We start from the raw sequence: 17,266 nt of genomic DNA, 5'->3' as shown, positions 1-17,266 counted from the left end.
ACTCTGCTGCTATTTTAAAATAATACCCTTCAATTATGGTGATTTTTAGATAACCATATTTTAATTAGCCTTTTGCTTTTATTCTACATCCCTGAGTTTAAATGTTACTGAGCACAGTAATATTTTTAGCTGTTGTCACTGAACACAGATTAACAATTCTGAATGCCAGAATGTTTCGGCTGTTTTTAAACAACAAAAGATTTAATGAGCATGTGAGCTCTGTGGAATCACTCTCATTTTTTACAGCATGAACCTCTGAATAAACTGCAGTAATGTGACTAAATGTTTTTTTTGGGGGGGGGGAATGGACCCAAGCCCCATTGGACCCTTTTCATGTGGGTCATTCACCAAATATGATCCTGATGGCAATCCAGGAGAACACCATGTCACACAAATTAAGACACTTCCAATCAAATTTTACCCAATGCCTCAAGAAGTTCTTTGGCATCCAGAATGATAACTGGTAGAAACAAAAAAAAACACATTTACCCCCTCAAGGAAAATGTTTATTTTATTCAGAAAGCTCACAGCTGGTGTTTTTTGTTGACAACTGTTTGTTCAACAAAACTTCTGAAGCTTGTGAAATGACTGATATTCAGTAAAATGTAAATACTATCAGAGATGGAAAAAGTTAAATAAATCTAGTTTTACCTTGTCTGATATCAAATGACTCATGTTGTGACATTATTTTGACATGAGGACATACTCATTTTGTAAAGACATATTGAGGATAAAATAATTATTACCTTTTGTGCTACATATAGTAAGTAGTTGGTTAAGAATGGTGGGTTTTCTTTCCCATCTCTGCTTGATTTTCTTTTTTGATGTAACTTTTTACTAAGCAGTGTGTCCGTCTTTCTTCGCCAAAGCAATCATAGAAAAACCTGCCTTCTTTCCTGTCAATAATTTGATGGCAATTTGTTTCTCCTTCACACACACTCGAGTTTTAAGGCTTCTTTCTTGGACCTTTGACTTCTCATCTCATCCGTGGACCAGTGTGGTTATCACATCCTTGACTCAACCTTTATTGGATTCCACCCAATTGACTGTAATGTTTCTGACTGAAGTGCAGAACCATCATCGCAATGCCATACCATTGAATTCCCATACTTTCTGCGCTGGTCAATCTCAGCTGACAGATGATTGGTCTGTACCTGTGACCTGAAGATAGCATCTGTTGAGGATGGAAGCAGAATGGTTTCACTGTTCTGCTATATCATTTTGGTCTCGGAAACCATCTCATTTATTGTAAAAGTCTGTGTTTGCTGAAGAAATATGCAAGTATGATCCACCTTTTATTGGTGAGATATTCTCTCTTGAAGAAAACCTTCACAGGAGGACACACCCGCAGTAATGTGGGAGGGTTTGGCATCTTATAACCTGAGGAAATAAACGTTTTAACATGATTGCGCTGTGACAAGCATGCCTAAACAGATTTTCCAAAGGTTGGATGAAGCAGTTTTCTCTTTGTTCAAAAGGAATACTTCCTGTGTTGATCAGAAGAGCAGTTGTGATAAGTGACATGCTGTTAATAAGAGGCAGTGCACTGTGAAATAAATTTGCCAAAGACACCTACATGTTCAGATCCATTTGAAAAGGCCAACATTGTATATTTTAAAATGTTTTAAGGGTTTTTATGTCATGGGAAAGAAAAGGTTGCATTCCTGTATGCTGTCAGTGCTGAGTTCATCAGACACACGCTGCCTCATTTATGAGCCTTTTTTACCATTAAATTCCCGACGTGAAACAACAGTTTGATGCTAATCCAAAAGACTAACAACCTGTCGAAAAAGAAAGACAAAACTAATATATAAAGGAGAATTATCATATTAATAATCTATTAACAGGTCGCATAGAAATGAGATAAACATTATGAATTATAAAAAGTATTTTATTTTCATAGATTATTTTAGGAACAAGTCCCACGGCTGCTATTGAATGTATTAGTGTCAAAAAAGCTCAAAGATTTAGATTTAATGCTTTATTTTGTTTGGAGCAGCACAAGGGAAGCAAGGAACTGAGTCCCCTCAGTCAAACTAGTGTTAGTGAAGGTAAAAGACATTATAACAGTTTTTGATGTGACAGTCAATTGTTAAAGCCATTAAATATTTTAAAGGACTGATGATTTTGCTTTCTTCAAACTATAGTAATTCTCCAGTTTTTCACCTTCTATTTTAAAACCTTTGCATCTAGTGCTATAACCTGTTGAGTCTGTTTTTACTATAAAAGACAAATCATAGAAATGGGAAATTATAATTCTAATAATTAAATAAGAATTGCTTCACATATTAATACCAACACTTTTGTTAGCTGGAGCAAAACATTATGAATAGTAATTTCTTTTCTTCAGGGCCACTGACTTGCAACAGAAAACAGTCAGAACTTTATCAAAATTTGAACAATATTTTTCCTCCAGTTTGTTGCAAATCTGTTTGGCATTTTGTGGCCTGTTGTGACCTTGTAATTTTAAGTTAATATAAATAAAAACTACAAAAGAAAATGTTTCTCACAATTCTCCGAAATGCCTCAACTGACCAAACTCCACAGAAAAACAGCCAGAAGCTTAAACAGAATAAATGTTTCCAAGTAATTAAACTCCAAAATAAACACATTCATGTTAGAGCAGAAAGCTTTATTTGATTTTCTTGGTCAACTGGGCTCTTTACAGTTTCCTGGAAACATTCTCTGGCAGCACACAGTCTGTATAGTTCTGTATTAGTCACATTTATTGTATATAAAACAGGAAATATGTTTTATATAATGGTGAAATGTGACTTTTAAAATCTTCCTTTGTCCATAACAGGCAATATCCACTCTTATAAAGACAAATACAACAAACTCAGCATTGTCTTGTAGACAAATATTGGTATGCGTGTTATTTTCACAAAATCTTTTTAGATTTTTGTGTAAACACTTGATATGTCAACAGCATAATTTTGCATGAAATATAGAATAAATGAACAGTAATAAAATATCAAACCACAGGAAGCCAAAAAGTCTTTAAAAAATAGAGATGTCAGGTCTAAATCAACAAAACCTAAAAAAAATCCACCTTAAGTGTCTCCTGTGCTGCTTGTCTTAGTATTTTGTGGGATAACAGCATGAACTCCTCATTCAGACTAATGCAAGCTCACTGCTATATAAACAAGTTGAAGAGAACCAGTCTTTAGTATTGACCACCTTATTTCTAAAGTTGTTGTTGCATTTAAAAAAGTAACCATTAGGATGTAAATCATAAGGTCAACTCAAGTTCTCCTCAAAGACAGATACACTGATTAATGGGAGTAATGTGTTACGGTCACATTCTGCATCCAATTAGCACTGATCTATTGTCGCTGTGTGTTGTTTTAATGGCCGCAGTGGGTGGGAGATGATTGGCCCTTATATCATTCGTCTCCCTAATCATGTGTACCTCTCATGAGTCTTGTATGAACCCATGCACTGAACCCACAGCACCCAGTCGAAAGGAAAGTCATCATTAACATGCAAAGAGGTTAGGAGTGACCAAGTGCAGGGGCAGAGAGCTGGCATGAATCATCATTAAAAGATGACATGGCATGGGGTCACATTTACCAATAAGTTCAGAGGTGGTTACCGTGCAGGCTGAGTGGATTGCCTTGTTTGAAGACTGGCACCACGCAGCTCAATAGAGATAAACTATTCTGCAAATAACTTCTTGGGGCTTCACTTTTGTGATATTGAACCACTCCATTCACTGTTAATTGCCTGAGTGTAAGGTTAATTGGCATATATTGGAGCTAGGAAATCCACTTAGCTTGTTTTTTTATATTCTTTCTCCAGGAACCCATTGATCCACTTGTTCTGATCAATCAAAATAATAGTTTCTTACACATCAGATCAAGCACAACACAGTGGCTGTGTAGATGCTTAAGCCATTTATTACCTCAGCACCTTGGATTAAATTCCCTTTTAGGAAAGTATCTTGCTGTGCTGCAACCATTGGAAACAAGTTGGCGACTCAAAATTGCGACAAAATAGACAAATTTCTGATCGCAAAGTGTCTGCAACCAGCAACCTGTATGGCAGCGATTTGCGACAGTTTTTGAAAATCACAGCTTATTCTGTGTGCAAGGCTTCTAAAACTATTGGAGGCAGCGCACAATATTTCCTTGCCCACCTCTGCCCACACTGTACCCACCACGGTCTGCATTGTACCTACCTTTGCAGCTGCCTCCACATTTATGATTTAATCTACTGGAGTACACTTTTAAATTGTAGAAATTCCAATTTGGACAGCTTTTTAAAAATATATTACTTCTCATCAGCATAATTAGATATGGAATTCCCACGTTTCCTGTTGTAATGACAGCTCCCGTGCAGGTGTCAAAATGCAGCTCAAGAAGGGTTCGAGATGCACGTGGCAACTCGGTGAATATTTTGACTTGAAATTTCTCCCACGCTTTTTGAACACATTCAAAATTCAAGTGACAAGCCTGAAAGCCTCTGGACCCTTCTCCAACACTTGCAGCCCTGTGAATTACTGTTTTTTTATGTGTCCAAATCTAAATAACAAAGATCAGTTATAAACGTCTGAAAGGTAAACTAAAAAAGACTGGTTTTGTTAAAAAAAAAAAGATAAAAAAGTTGTTGGGAGCAGTGATGAATGTAAGTGCTCTGAGCTTTAAAGATAAAACAAGAGTCACTTATTGCTTCAGCTTGATCCTACTTTTCCCTCTTAGCAGACAATTTAAGCCTCCTGGTGATACAGAGGGAATGTTGCCAAAAACAATCCAGAAGGCAGAATGTAGCTCTATCTAGCTGAGGGTCCTCATTCAAAGTAAACTTATAGTGCTGCAGTTAACTTTAGTATAATTAAAATGATTTCTTCAGATTGTTTTCCACATGTTTAGTTTCAGCCTTCTCCACTCTTGGAGACCCTGGTTCAGGTTTATAAAACACAATTTGGAAACTATTTTACAGGGTCTCTAACCAATGCACATTCAGTAACAAAGCTGCCTCGCAAGAATTTGATTCAATTGGACGTAGCATACGATACGTATATTTACATTTGCACCATGCATGTTTTAAATTTATCAATGTAAATGCTTGGAAGAAAGCAGTGAAAATCAATACAATTTAATCATGTCACAAAACTGTTGTAAACTGACAAAGTACATGCATCTAAATTACAAGGAAACATGTTTGATGAATAAAATTAAGCATTAAAAAAGATTTAGATAAAATACATATTTAAACAAAGCTGTAACAAAAAATGTTCAGAAAAGATCTTTATTTGTTATAAAGTCACACCTTTTTTGACCAGGGTGCTTCCTGTACATCGATATAATGTTTTGGTTTGTTTTCCTTCATATGAATTTTGACTGGTGGAACTTTGATTTCAGGATTTGCAGTTCAGGCAGCAAAATTTGAACGTTTTGTTTCTTGTTCAACCAGACATTTATATTTGGAAAACTTCAAATTATTGTATGCAAATGAACGCATCAAACACTGGAGCAAACACAAATCATGATAATTTAATAAAAGAGTTAGATGCTTAAAAACGCAAACTATTTCAGTCACAAGCTGTCACTTTACTCCAAATATCTTTGAACACTCAGAATCTGCACATTGTTTATCTTAGGCAACCCAACAAAGGTGAACCATTGAAATGAGATGTCTATATATACAGCCACAAGGCTTTGTAGAGGCCATGACAGATGGATCCAAACGTGGAACAAAGGCCACACGAGCTGATGAATGGAAAGATGAATGGACTGATAGATGAATGGAGGACTGCAGAAAAAAAGACAGGAGTGATAAATGGGCTGAAGATGAATGTGGTAGCCTTTCACATACAAAGAGTACCTGACTGTCAAACCTTTTAAGACGACAAAATCTTTCCCAAGATATCAGGTCAATGCTGCAACCAATGGAAGGCAGTAATTGCATGATATTAACGTCCCAGGGAGGATTATTGCTCCATTTGATGGATTTTATTGTTGCTCATGTTTGGTGGTTTTCTGGTCCACTGCAGAGAGGCCGGGGCGGGTTTGCTATGTGCTGGAAATGTCAGTGACAATTAGCATAAGAAGAGGGAAGGGCAGGTCACTCCATGCATATTCCACACCCCATTGGCTGGGAAGTATTAATAATAAAACAACACAATAAGGGGTTTGCTTACGAGCACACTGCAGATCCATTACAAATCAATTGTGCTTTCTTGTGTGTGAAATATTTATTCCACTCACTTTTCAGTGCCTCATTTAAAGAGCTTTATATGTGTATATTTATGCCCAGTGGCAACTCTTTTTTTTTTTTTTTTGTATTTAAATTTCTGCTACTGACCTCATAGAGATGCTGAAAGTATTCAGAAACAGACTTTCCCTTCTATTCATCCCCCACTCTCTTTTCACCATCTCCCCCATGTCTGACTGCAGTGTTGTCGCAGTGAGTCTGTGTGTTGGAGAGGCATGCATGTGCATACTAACACAAGCCGTGCTGCGATATCCCCCCTTTGCCAACACTGAGCCCCTGCTGCCTGCACTTTGGATTCCTTATAAATAAAGGAATAAGCATTGAGCTGTTATTAAAGTTGATGGAGACAGATGGCTGTTGTTGTTTACAAGTTTAACTAAATCACCAGCCGATCATCTGTGACACCCTGCGGAAAGTTGAAAGGCTGGAGGTGGAGGTAAGGCAGAAAATAACAGAGCAGCGGTAAACTGATAGCTGTAAAACATCTGCAGCAAAGAGACTGGTGAGATAATTCATCACTGCCTGTGTTACAGCAGGCATCTGGAATTAACACATTCAACGCATCTCAGAGATAAATGCACCACTCATTCCAAGGTTTACCTGACAGTCTATCTAAGCTCACGTACAGTAAGTGAGGTCAGTTTTCTTGTCTTTGGAAATCACAGAGATCATGTCAGAGCAGCTGCAGAGACAAAAGCATTTATCTTCTCTTGGTGACAAGTGACACTACACATTCAAAGTAATTTAGATGTCCACTTTGAATGCTAATGTATACACCAGACATTGTACTAATGTAGTGATTCATTATTTACCATTGAAAGTCCTCAGGGGTGACGGCTTGTTCAGCGTGGTCATCTTGAAGTGTCCGCCAGTAGTATTATTGTATATTGATTACAATGTTTGGTGACGATAACCTCACTGCCACAAAAACAGCTCCATGGAGAATTCACAGACCTGTTCATATGAGGGAAAAACATTAGGTATGTTCAAAGTGAGATGGTTTGTCCCAATCCAGAGCTCATAATAAATTGATATTTCCCCGTCTCCCGTTGTACTCTGTCAGAGGTGACATTGATATTCATACATCACAGCAGGCTCTGTGTCAATTTCCAAGACTTATTCAAATCTGCTCTGAATGGAGCACAAACCCTTCAGCAGTGTTGGCTGCGAGGATGATAGCACGTCCTGTTTGAAGAGAAAATTACAAGAGTAATACACCAGGGGATCTTTTCTCATTCTGCAGGATGTCAGTGCCGAGACACATCTTGAAGCAATTTCATCCAAATAAAGTATTTTCTTGTTCTTTTTTTCTATTCTTTTTTGTTTTCCTGAGAAGAATTTATGGATTCGTGAATTCACATGAGAAAATGTGAACGTTAAATACACAAGCACAGACGCAGACTTGTAATATATACGTTAGGCGGGATCCTATTACCGTCCTCGCCCCTGTGGCCTTAACCTTCACCCTCGTCGCTAAACCTAAACTTAACCTTTAAATTGCGTGAACCAATTTCTCATTCTGAGGATGTCCCAGAGCTTAAAAACATGATGGCTTTATTGTTATCCAAATCCACAGGATGCATATGTAGAGCCTCACAAACAAACTCAGCTTAAAGCTTGATTGTTACAGTTTGACAATTCCTTAAAACAGTGCAGGGGTTTAACATGTAAAAGTAGTCTGACATCCCCTGCTTGATCCATCAGTCCTTCTGACCCCAGGTAACCCCCACTGCCTGACCTTTAGAAAGTCCAGCTGTTCCCCTTTATAGGATGTGACTGAAGAGGCGGTTCTCCCAGACACCAATTGATTAGAGAAGCATTAATCAAGCCGAGGGATTACGCCTAGCATGGAGAATGCTTCTTTCTATAGTAAACCAATTATATTTTTTATGGGATGAGAAGGTTAACTGTCTGCATGAGCAATCCGTTTAAACCATTGACACTGCAGGTCTGGAAAGGTGAAAAAGGAGGAGAAGAATGGAGGTGGAGGAGCTGCCTGTGCAGAATGGAAGACCGATCGTGGAGGAGTGCATTGTGGATTCATAGAGGAGTTCAAACAAAATAGAGTGAAAAACATAAAATGATATTACTGGCCATTAAAGTTAATTGGGGAAGTTGTGGTAAAAGGTCCATGGAAAGAAGGATGCATGATGCTGCCCTTGCTGCTCACATAAAGGAGTGTTTTCCCTTCATGGTGCATTGAACATGCAGAAGGAGGAGAAAAGGCGTAAAAGAAAATTCTGATAAAGATTCTTTTCTTTTACACTTTAATAGCTCCAATGACTTTAATGACCGCTGCTCTGATCTCAAACTTAATGACCCTTCTGTTTTTAGGGAGGTTAATTTAAACCTGTAAAGAGAAACATCCATTTATTTTCACACCTCTGTAACTTACCATCATATCGGTAACCTGATAACAATTACTGCACATAAAGCCCTCCATTATAAAGACAGCTTTTGTTTATGAGGCCTAATCTTCTGGGGGTAGGCGAGTGTGACATGAGCTGTAAACAGAGTTGTCACTCAAAATCATACAGATCAATTCAGATCCTCTGTAGCAATCTTGAATTCCAATTAATCAATAATTGCATTATTTTTTTTTAAATTGAAACCTTCAGGACCAAGTTTACAGGAACTGCCATGTTGTATTTCTGGAACCAGAGCCTGTTCACTATAGATGATGGGCTTTTAGTCCCACTTTATTTGTTTATTATTACAGAACACAAGATTGTTAAATAAAATAACAACTTTGCCTAAAGTCATTAATACAACTATCACATTACAAATTTAGCCTCTTTTTTTCAACATTTTAAAAGCCGTCATTAAATTGACATCACAATTACTGAAAGACATCATAACACACCTGATCATATCAGGACTGATTTTGGCTTTTAGTTCAAAATTGTAATGGTAACTAAACAAATAACTTAACAATACTCATTGATCATGGCTGAATTTCATATTTCAGCTATTCACAATTACAGCTTGGAACAATGATGTGTCAATAACAGATTTAACTATGTTGAGATGCCATTGTAAAAACAAAACAACAAAAGAAAGCAGTATTTTACCATATATTTTGCAAATGACCTAATTTTTTTGTGAATGTCTAGTTGTGGAATCTTCTGAGATTTCCATCTGATTTTTTTTGTTTTGCAGAAAAACTGTGCACAGTTTCATGTTTCTGTAGACTATTCAGTCGCCAAGTCAGCTACATTATGGTTCTTTTCTTGGTTGTTATTTAAAGTTGCTTTTTAAATAAAGTGTGTTATTCTGACATCATGATTTATTTACACTTTGTAAAAGAACAGTTGCTTTCCTTTGTTTTCCTTTGTGTTAAGGCAGAATAATGTTCTTCTGACATGAGAAACGATCTGTGGAGCACTGGCCTGTATCTGTCACTTTATCCTGCCTTTAAAATGACAGACACCAACCTAAGGGACATCATCAGATATCTTAGACAAGTCCAATAGATGCATACCTTCTAGCAGTGACTGAAACTTTCAAAGGAAGATCTAAAAAGCTAAGCATTTGAATAGAAAACCTCAGAATGAGGCTTCTTTTTTGATAAATCATTGCTTAAATCAATATGTCTCTAATGCCTTTATATGAATGAATTATGATTAACACATTTTTTTTGTTTTCTTTTTGCCTTTTGTGCCATATTTTGTATGGCAGTTGTTCAAACATTTTGAAAATGTTTTAACTTTTTTGTTTAACTTTGTTTTGAAGCTTAAATAATTTCACTGATGCCACCTGGAAAGAAAGGAATTTCCAACTAGACACTTACATTTCTTATCCCAGCAGTGAACTCTGGAGAGGTCATCAGTTCCCTGCAGCGCCAGCACAGAAAAATACGAGACAAACCATGCGCACACGCACAGACTCCCATAACATCAACTTAAAATCACCATTTCACCAAACATGCACGTTTGGGGGCTGCAGGAGAAAACTGGAGTGCCTTGAGAAAAACTTACGCATGTGGAGATCCTTTTAAGTTCCTGCTGTGCAGTACATGTAAGCACATTTCTACTGACTTAAGTTTTTTTTACATTGTGAGACAGTGTAAAAAACCAAAATTTTAAAACGAGATTCTACTTATTTATGACTGAGATTTTGCTGCAAACCTCATCCAATCATCCAATTTGTTTACCTACTTGTCTTTTCCGGATTGCAGAGCAGCTGGTGTCTGTCTCCAGCAGTAGCTGTGGGAAAGGTGGGGACAGGTCACAAGTCAATCACAGGGCCACAAAGACACAAACAAGATGAACAACCATTCACACTCACTCACACCTAGGGACAATTTAAAATTACCAATTAACCTTACATGAGCAAGTCAATATTTAGTTTCAGATACTGCATCACTGGCTCTCATTTTTGCAGGTGAACATGTATTTGACCGTTTGTGTCTTATTCACTCCTGTTCCTCACAAGATTACCTGGTCACAAAAATTACCCCGTTAGGATTTTTTTTGTGTGTGTGTGCAGTTGTCCTATAGACCTGAATAGAACCTCCCGAAATGACAACCACAAAAAAAGCATCTTGAGATCGTAATCATATGTTCTCCTGCCAGCACCATAGCTAAAAACATAATAGAGACCGTCGTTCTGAAAAAAAATTGGAGCTGCTCGCACAGATCCTGTCACATTACAATCAGAACAAGTCCATATTATATGAAAAAGTGAACTTAAAATGCTGAAAAGACTTTCCATAGCATCATGAAAGAATTTTAAAGAATGACATTTTCCAATATCATTACAAGAACAAAGCAGGAGCCAGCAAAAACAGTCCCAGTAAACACAGTAAATGCTGATAGTTATAATATTGTTTCACTTTGACTACAAAGCAGTTACTCTTTATCTTTTGCAAATAGTTTAAAATATTTTAACTTGTATATCTTGGCACTCTACTGACTTTGCGCTACTGGCCATGCATGTAGGAGAGTGCTGTTAAGGACTGAACATACACCAGTTTTTAAAAGCACTTTTGTGAGTCAGTATTTTATGGAGCAGTTACACCAGTAGTTATCTCTATCTCATGCTCTTTGGCAAACTCTGGTACCAAAAAGCACTTTTTTGACAGAAGCATTACAACAAACACTCAAACAGAATTCATCACTGGGGTTACATTTATCCAGTCGCACTCTTCACCCAAAAACAATTAAATTTAGTTCATAAATGGCGCGGCAGTTCTTTCCGCAGCCTGTTTATTGTAATTCCAAAAGCCATTTTGATTATGTGTAAAAATTTTATTTGATTTTACTCTGTTGTACCACTTTCCCACTAAATGCGTGCAGCGGAATAATCTGCGAGAATAAAAGTGATTGCCCGTGAAGGCAGAATCCTTTCCCAGTGTAAATTTACTCTTTAAATGAAGACAATTCTGATCCTGGTCCTGATCAGAGACTCTCTGCTGCTCTTTAGCTCCCATGCTAATATATTTCTCTTTGATCTCTGCTGATCCACAGCAGAACAGAGCTGGTATTAAGTCACTCTGCAGGTTGCTGTAATGGTGCAGAAAATACAGATGTCTCACTCTTTTTTGTTCTTTGCTTACACTTGCTTCAAGTATATATTTTTTAAAGGATTTGCAGTCGTAAAGTGAAGCATTCAGATGAAAAAGCTATTATTTTCTTGAAAGAAATCTAACTACTACTATCTATTACTACCCTAAATGTTTTTTTTCTCACTCTGCACCTGTTATGTTCTATAGTCATAATGTAAACTAAGACACATATATTTAGGGCAGTTTTTGAATGAACTGGTTTGATAATGAGTAGAGGTGGACTAACAATAATAAATTTTCCCTCATGGAGAGAAAAGCCGACAGCTCACAGTGTGTCATGTTGTCTCCCTGATGTTCCTTGAATGCTTCCCATCATTTATTGAAACCTTTGCTTAATTCCAGTTTTTTCATTTTTTTGGTATATCCAGCAAGTTATTTTTTGCAGAGGTTAAAATTCAATCCTGCTGGGGCTTGAGATTGTTTCTTTTTTTTACCTTCATAACAGAGTTTTATTTTTCACTCTAATGTTGTGTTCTAAAAATTGTCTTAAAATATTTCTAGACTTTAAGTGTCCACATGACTGACACTTGAAGGCAGTAAACTATTTTTGTGAATGTGTCTTGAATGTTAAGCGTCCTTTTTCTTGTATAATTCTGGCATTTTGTGATTATGTTGTACATAGTACATAGTACATGTGCTATAACAGAAAAGAAATAAAAACAAAACACTAGTGTCACAGATCCATCTGTTCCTGCCACGCCTCTTGCCACAGTCATTTAACTTTCCACAGTCCCACAGTTCAAGCCACACCCATGTTGCCATGCCCACGTAATCAGCTTCATCTGTCTCACCTGTTCCTGTCACCATAAGTACCCACAGCTCACACACCTCAGTGCCAGATTATTGAAAGCCTAACCGCAAGTAAATGTCCAGCGTGCTTCTCATGTTCATGCCTGATCTTGACCCTTGCCTGTTTCCTGACCATCGTCTCCTGCCTGCTCCCTGCCTGATACTGCTCTGGATTCTGATCTCCCGTTACCGACCTTGCTTCACTCATATGGACCTCGCCTTTTGGATTCTCCCTGTCTGGTTTTGGCTTCGGAACTCTGACCTACCGGTAACGACCTCACGCCTGGACCTGGATTTTCCCTCTCGTCTCAGCCCCTTTCAGACCAGCCGGTCTGCATCACAAAACCAAGCTAGAGTGGACTTACCAGTTCCGGTCCCGACACTAGTCGATCATGTGAGTGAGATGATCAAAGTCTTTGAGCCTGCTTCCAGCTTTCTGGCAATAAAATCCTTAAAACCTCGTTGTGTGGTTGTGAGTCTGAGTTCTGCCAAGTCTCGCCTTGTCACACTAGTGTTTAGTTTATCAGGGATTGTTTGACAGTCTGAGGCAGAGTCTTTGGTGGTCTGATCCCTGACTTCTGGAAATAGCTGTAGAGACATGCATTTTAAAGCTTGTGCAGCAGAATGAGAAGCAATGGCTGTAAAGGGCAGAAACCTTTTCACCCCTTTTCACCTTGTTTGTTTTTGCACTGAAAAAACTCTGATAGTGTTCTGTTCATAGAACTCCTTTCATAGTTCTCAGGGGGTTTCTGAGCTAAAACAGAAGCCATAAAGGACATAAGAGCATATTGGTCCAGTTGTCAGCCTTTGCTGATTTATTGGTTAAGCATATAAAAAAAGTCTTCCAGCTTTTACCTCATTCAGATGTGCATTCTGTAAACAGCAGCTTCCTGTACTGAAGCTGAGGATTTACTCATATTTACCACAATGGAACAACACAGGCAGGACACAAAGAAGTAAACTAAGAGGGAAGTCCAGACTTTGTTGAGATTATGTATGATGGGATAAACACAGCAAAACCTTTGATTAATGTTAACTTAAATTTTTTTGTGTAATTCTGCTTGAGATGTTTTATATCTCACATTGTTTAAAGTAGTGGACACAATAATTTATTGCACTTATTCAAAGTACCAGTATAAACATTCTTTTCAGTGAATACAGACAGATGTGCTAAAATATTTATTTGGAAATTTTAATTGTTTTTATTTATCACTATAAAAGCTTAAAACAAATAGATTTCCAGTAATATTCAACTCATCTTTGTAACCAAACAGACGGTGAACATTATTGTGCAGTGACTGTCTATTTAAACTTAACATTGTTATTGTTGTTGTTGTTACTGTTATTGTAGTTCTCAGAAGGTGTGATACTCAGCTTATACTTTCTCTCCATTGTTTCATTCTTTTTTTTAAAGAAATAAAAGTTACTTGTTACATTTTCTTTTCCCGCTACATCATACCTCTCTGATCGTCTCTGTCTTCTCTGTTTTTTATGGCCACTTAATTCATAAATTTAATTTTTAAACATGTGATCTATTTTAAAAAATCATTGTAGTTTTTTTTTCTTGGCTGTTTTCTAACATTTTGCTTGAACTAAAGTCTGCTGCATTTGTGTGAATGGGGTTCAGTTATCAACAAATACAAAACATTATTTTATTACTGTGTAGGATAATCCACACTTCTCATTTGAAACCTTAAAGCACAAAGCTGCATGCTAAATCAATTTTACAGCATTGAGTTAGTTTCCAACCACTCCTTCTCTGTTACTAATGATCAACCCACTCTAACAACATAATCTTCGCTGCCAGTGAGGCAGCGAACACTTTCATGTCAGCAGTGTCACGGAAGTGCTGCAGCTGCAGGCCAGTCTGACAGAGGGATGTGGAGACGTAAGCGGCACACACTGGCTGCCCCCCTACCTCGCTTTAGTCTGGCTGACTGATCGTCTGCATACATTAACCCACAGACGGACAAACTCCAACTGTCCCACTGGACCTTCATTAATGCAGTTTACAGCTCATTTCGAAGCAGAAATAGGCAACAGCATGGAGACTAATTTTGGTTAAAAATAAAAGAACAAAAGGTTGAGGCAATCACCAACTCTTGACTGATTTATCACAGCCGAAAATGAAGAGGCGGAGAACCTCACCATGAAAGCAATATAGAGTGGTAAAAGGTCTTAACATAAGCAGTGCAAATCTATTATGTATCTCCAGCCCCCAGAGGAGGCTGCAGGTACACAGAGGAGTATGTGTGGGGGAGGAGAACCGATGCACAAACAAGTAGAGATATGTACAGCAGGAGAGCAGCAGTAAAGGCTGAACAAACAGTGGCACAGCTGGACTTAGATGGACAGCTCTGCTCTTAAAAAGATAAGGCCACACTGACCTTGGGTTTGTTGTTTACTTCTCTGTGTTTACCTTTATTGCCGTCTTCACATGGAGCTGCAGGTTAGGATCTTAAGTGCCCATTGTATTCCAGTGTGCCTTGGGCTGGAGAAGTAAAGGAAGCAGGCAGAAGGCTGAGAGGTGGCTGCCTGTGTAACCCTAGGCTTTGCTTGCCACCTGTCTAGACATTAAAGAGATAACATCCCCACTTTTAATCTATGCTGGAGGAGATAAATTTTTTGTGTGTGACTGTTTATCTGTACACATGTCTGCCTCCCCTTACAGTGCAATGTGCGCTGTTAACACTCAAACTACGGCAAATTGCAAGACAAACGGTACACAATGCCCCTATTCTTTGCTTGGCAGCGGTTTGTAGCCGCTGATGAAGAAAAAGCCATCTGTCCAGATTGATGTGTCCTGCAGCTACTGCATTATTTTCAATCACAACTAGCAATTTAGTGCAGAATCACTTCCCTGAGGTGATAAAACAGTGCTTGTACAAATTTAAGCCATTCTTTCAGTCATTCAAATTTGCTTGAGGTTATTCAGTTGTTAGTGCGATTCAACTGTCAGTAAAAAGAAAAGCGTTGCCACTGGTTGTTCGGTTTCACACATTGTCAGCCTTCGATTTTTACAGGCGAGGTTTTGTACTTGCTGGTTTTATTCATTTCATTTTAAAAGCATGATAATTACCGCTGGCACTTTAGAAATGGCAGTAGATTTAGGTCTGAATGATTGGCATGGCTAATGCTTGAGGCTGGAGTTGTTCCTGATGGATTAGCAATTAAGAGGGCAGGAGATGATTGTATTGGATTTGGGAAAAAAAATATATTTGTGATACATATCTAGTATTTTGCTACACAGACTTTCCACAAGAGTCCACAAATGATTTTCTCAAACTGCATCCTGATAATGCCCCAAACATCTGTGAGGGTTTGATTAGGATTTTATCTTAATAAGATCCAACTTGTAGATTTTCTTTTAGAAAAATCAGAAATTTTTCTCATCATTTGGGAAATGTTGCACAGCTTTTTTTGGGGAGGGAAATGACATGCCTTCAGCCCAACTGGGGAAGTTTTTGAAGATAAATAATGCCAGAGGAATCAATCCAGTTCCTTTGGCTTAGGTTTGAAACGTTTGTACATCTCTCGAGGAATACTTTACATCTCTAACACTGTGAAGCAACAATTTTTAAAAAATTGCAGCCACAAAAAAAATCCAACTTGTAAGGTTTCAAGTTACTTGTAAGCAGCCACAACACTAAAGATCTGCCCAATCAGTGTCCTACAGGCATAGCCGGTCCAGTGCATAAGCAGCATAAGCAACATAAGCAACTGCTTAGGGGCCCCAGGCCAGGAGGGGGCGCCCAAGAAAGTTCACCTACTCACAAACACATGGTTTAATCTGCATTAGTTGTAATCAAATGAAAGGAAGTCTAATATTTATGTTATCAGAGCAATAATTTAATACTACTTATGCATTAATTTTAGAAGCTCATAAAGTGATCATTTTCCAAAATTATTTAAATATAATAAAATTAGGAGATTATTGGACTTTATTGAAGAATTACACACACCAGACTCAGGAGATTGAGTTGATATAATTCATCATGTGTTATAATTGTCAAGGAAATCGCAATTTGGCATTCAGTCAATTAAAAAAAAATCATTATCATCTCACTGTATTAAAACTAGTTATGTTAAATGCACAAAGAATGAAGCTTAAACAATAAAAAGAGATAATAGTGGCGGGGAATGGGCAATGGGTCTCACTGTAAGCGGGCCTCCAAAAAATTTCTGCTTCGGATTTTAGGAGTGCTGACACTCGCCAATGACATTTCCTGCTCATTTACTGGTTACAGGTGTATTACTTGATTCATCTGAATACTTGAAGTATTTGTATCTTTAGTAGACAGATGCTGGATCTACTAGACTATTCTTATAAATTCAGACAAAGTACTCGGACAGAATGATTTTAATTCCAAAGTGGTTGTTGCTGCCTTGTCGCAGAAACTCACATGTTTGTGTTGATTTTTTTGGGGTTGAACCAATCCACAAAAAGTTGAATAACTGCAAATGGTAAGGCTCTAACCAAATTTATATACAAAAATTATAACGTGGAGTAAATAATAGAGTGTTAAAGCAAAAGCTAAATCTTGATCATGACTTTTTAAAATATTATTATTGGAGCTGTAAGAGCTATTTAAGTATATTTATTAAAAGATCTTGTGTCTGAAGTAGAATTATTCACAGCAGTGAATGACCTACATCCACTTTTTCACATGACTGCCCGGGTCACCCAGCTATTCT

Source organism: Kryptolebias marmoratus, linkage group LG2 (genome assembly GCF_001649575.2).
Source record: "Kryptolebias marmoratus isolate JLee-2015 linkage group LG2, ASM164957v2, whole genome shotgun sequence".
Classification (NCBI taxonomy): Eukaryota; Metazoa; Chordata; class Actinopteri; order Cyprinodontiformes; family Rivulidae; genus Kryptolebias; species Kryptolebias marmoratus.
This window is presented reverse-complemented; position numbering follows the sequence as displayed.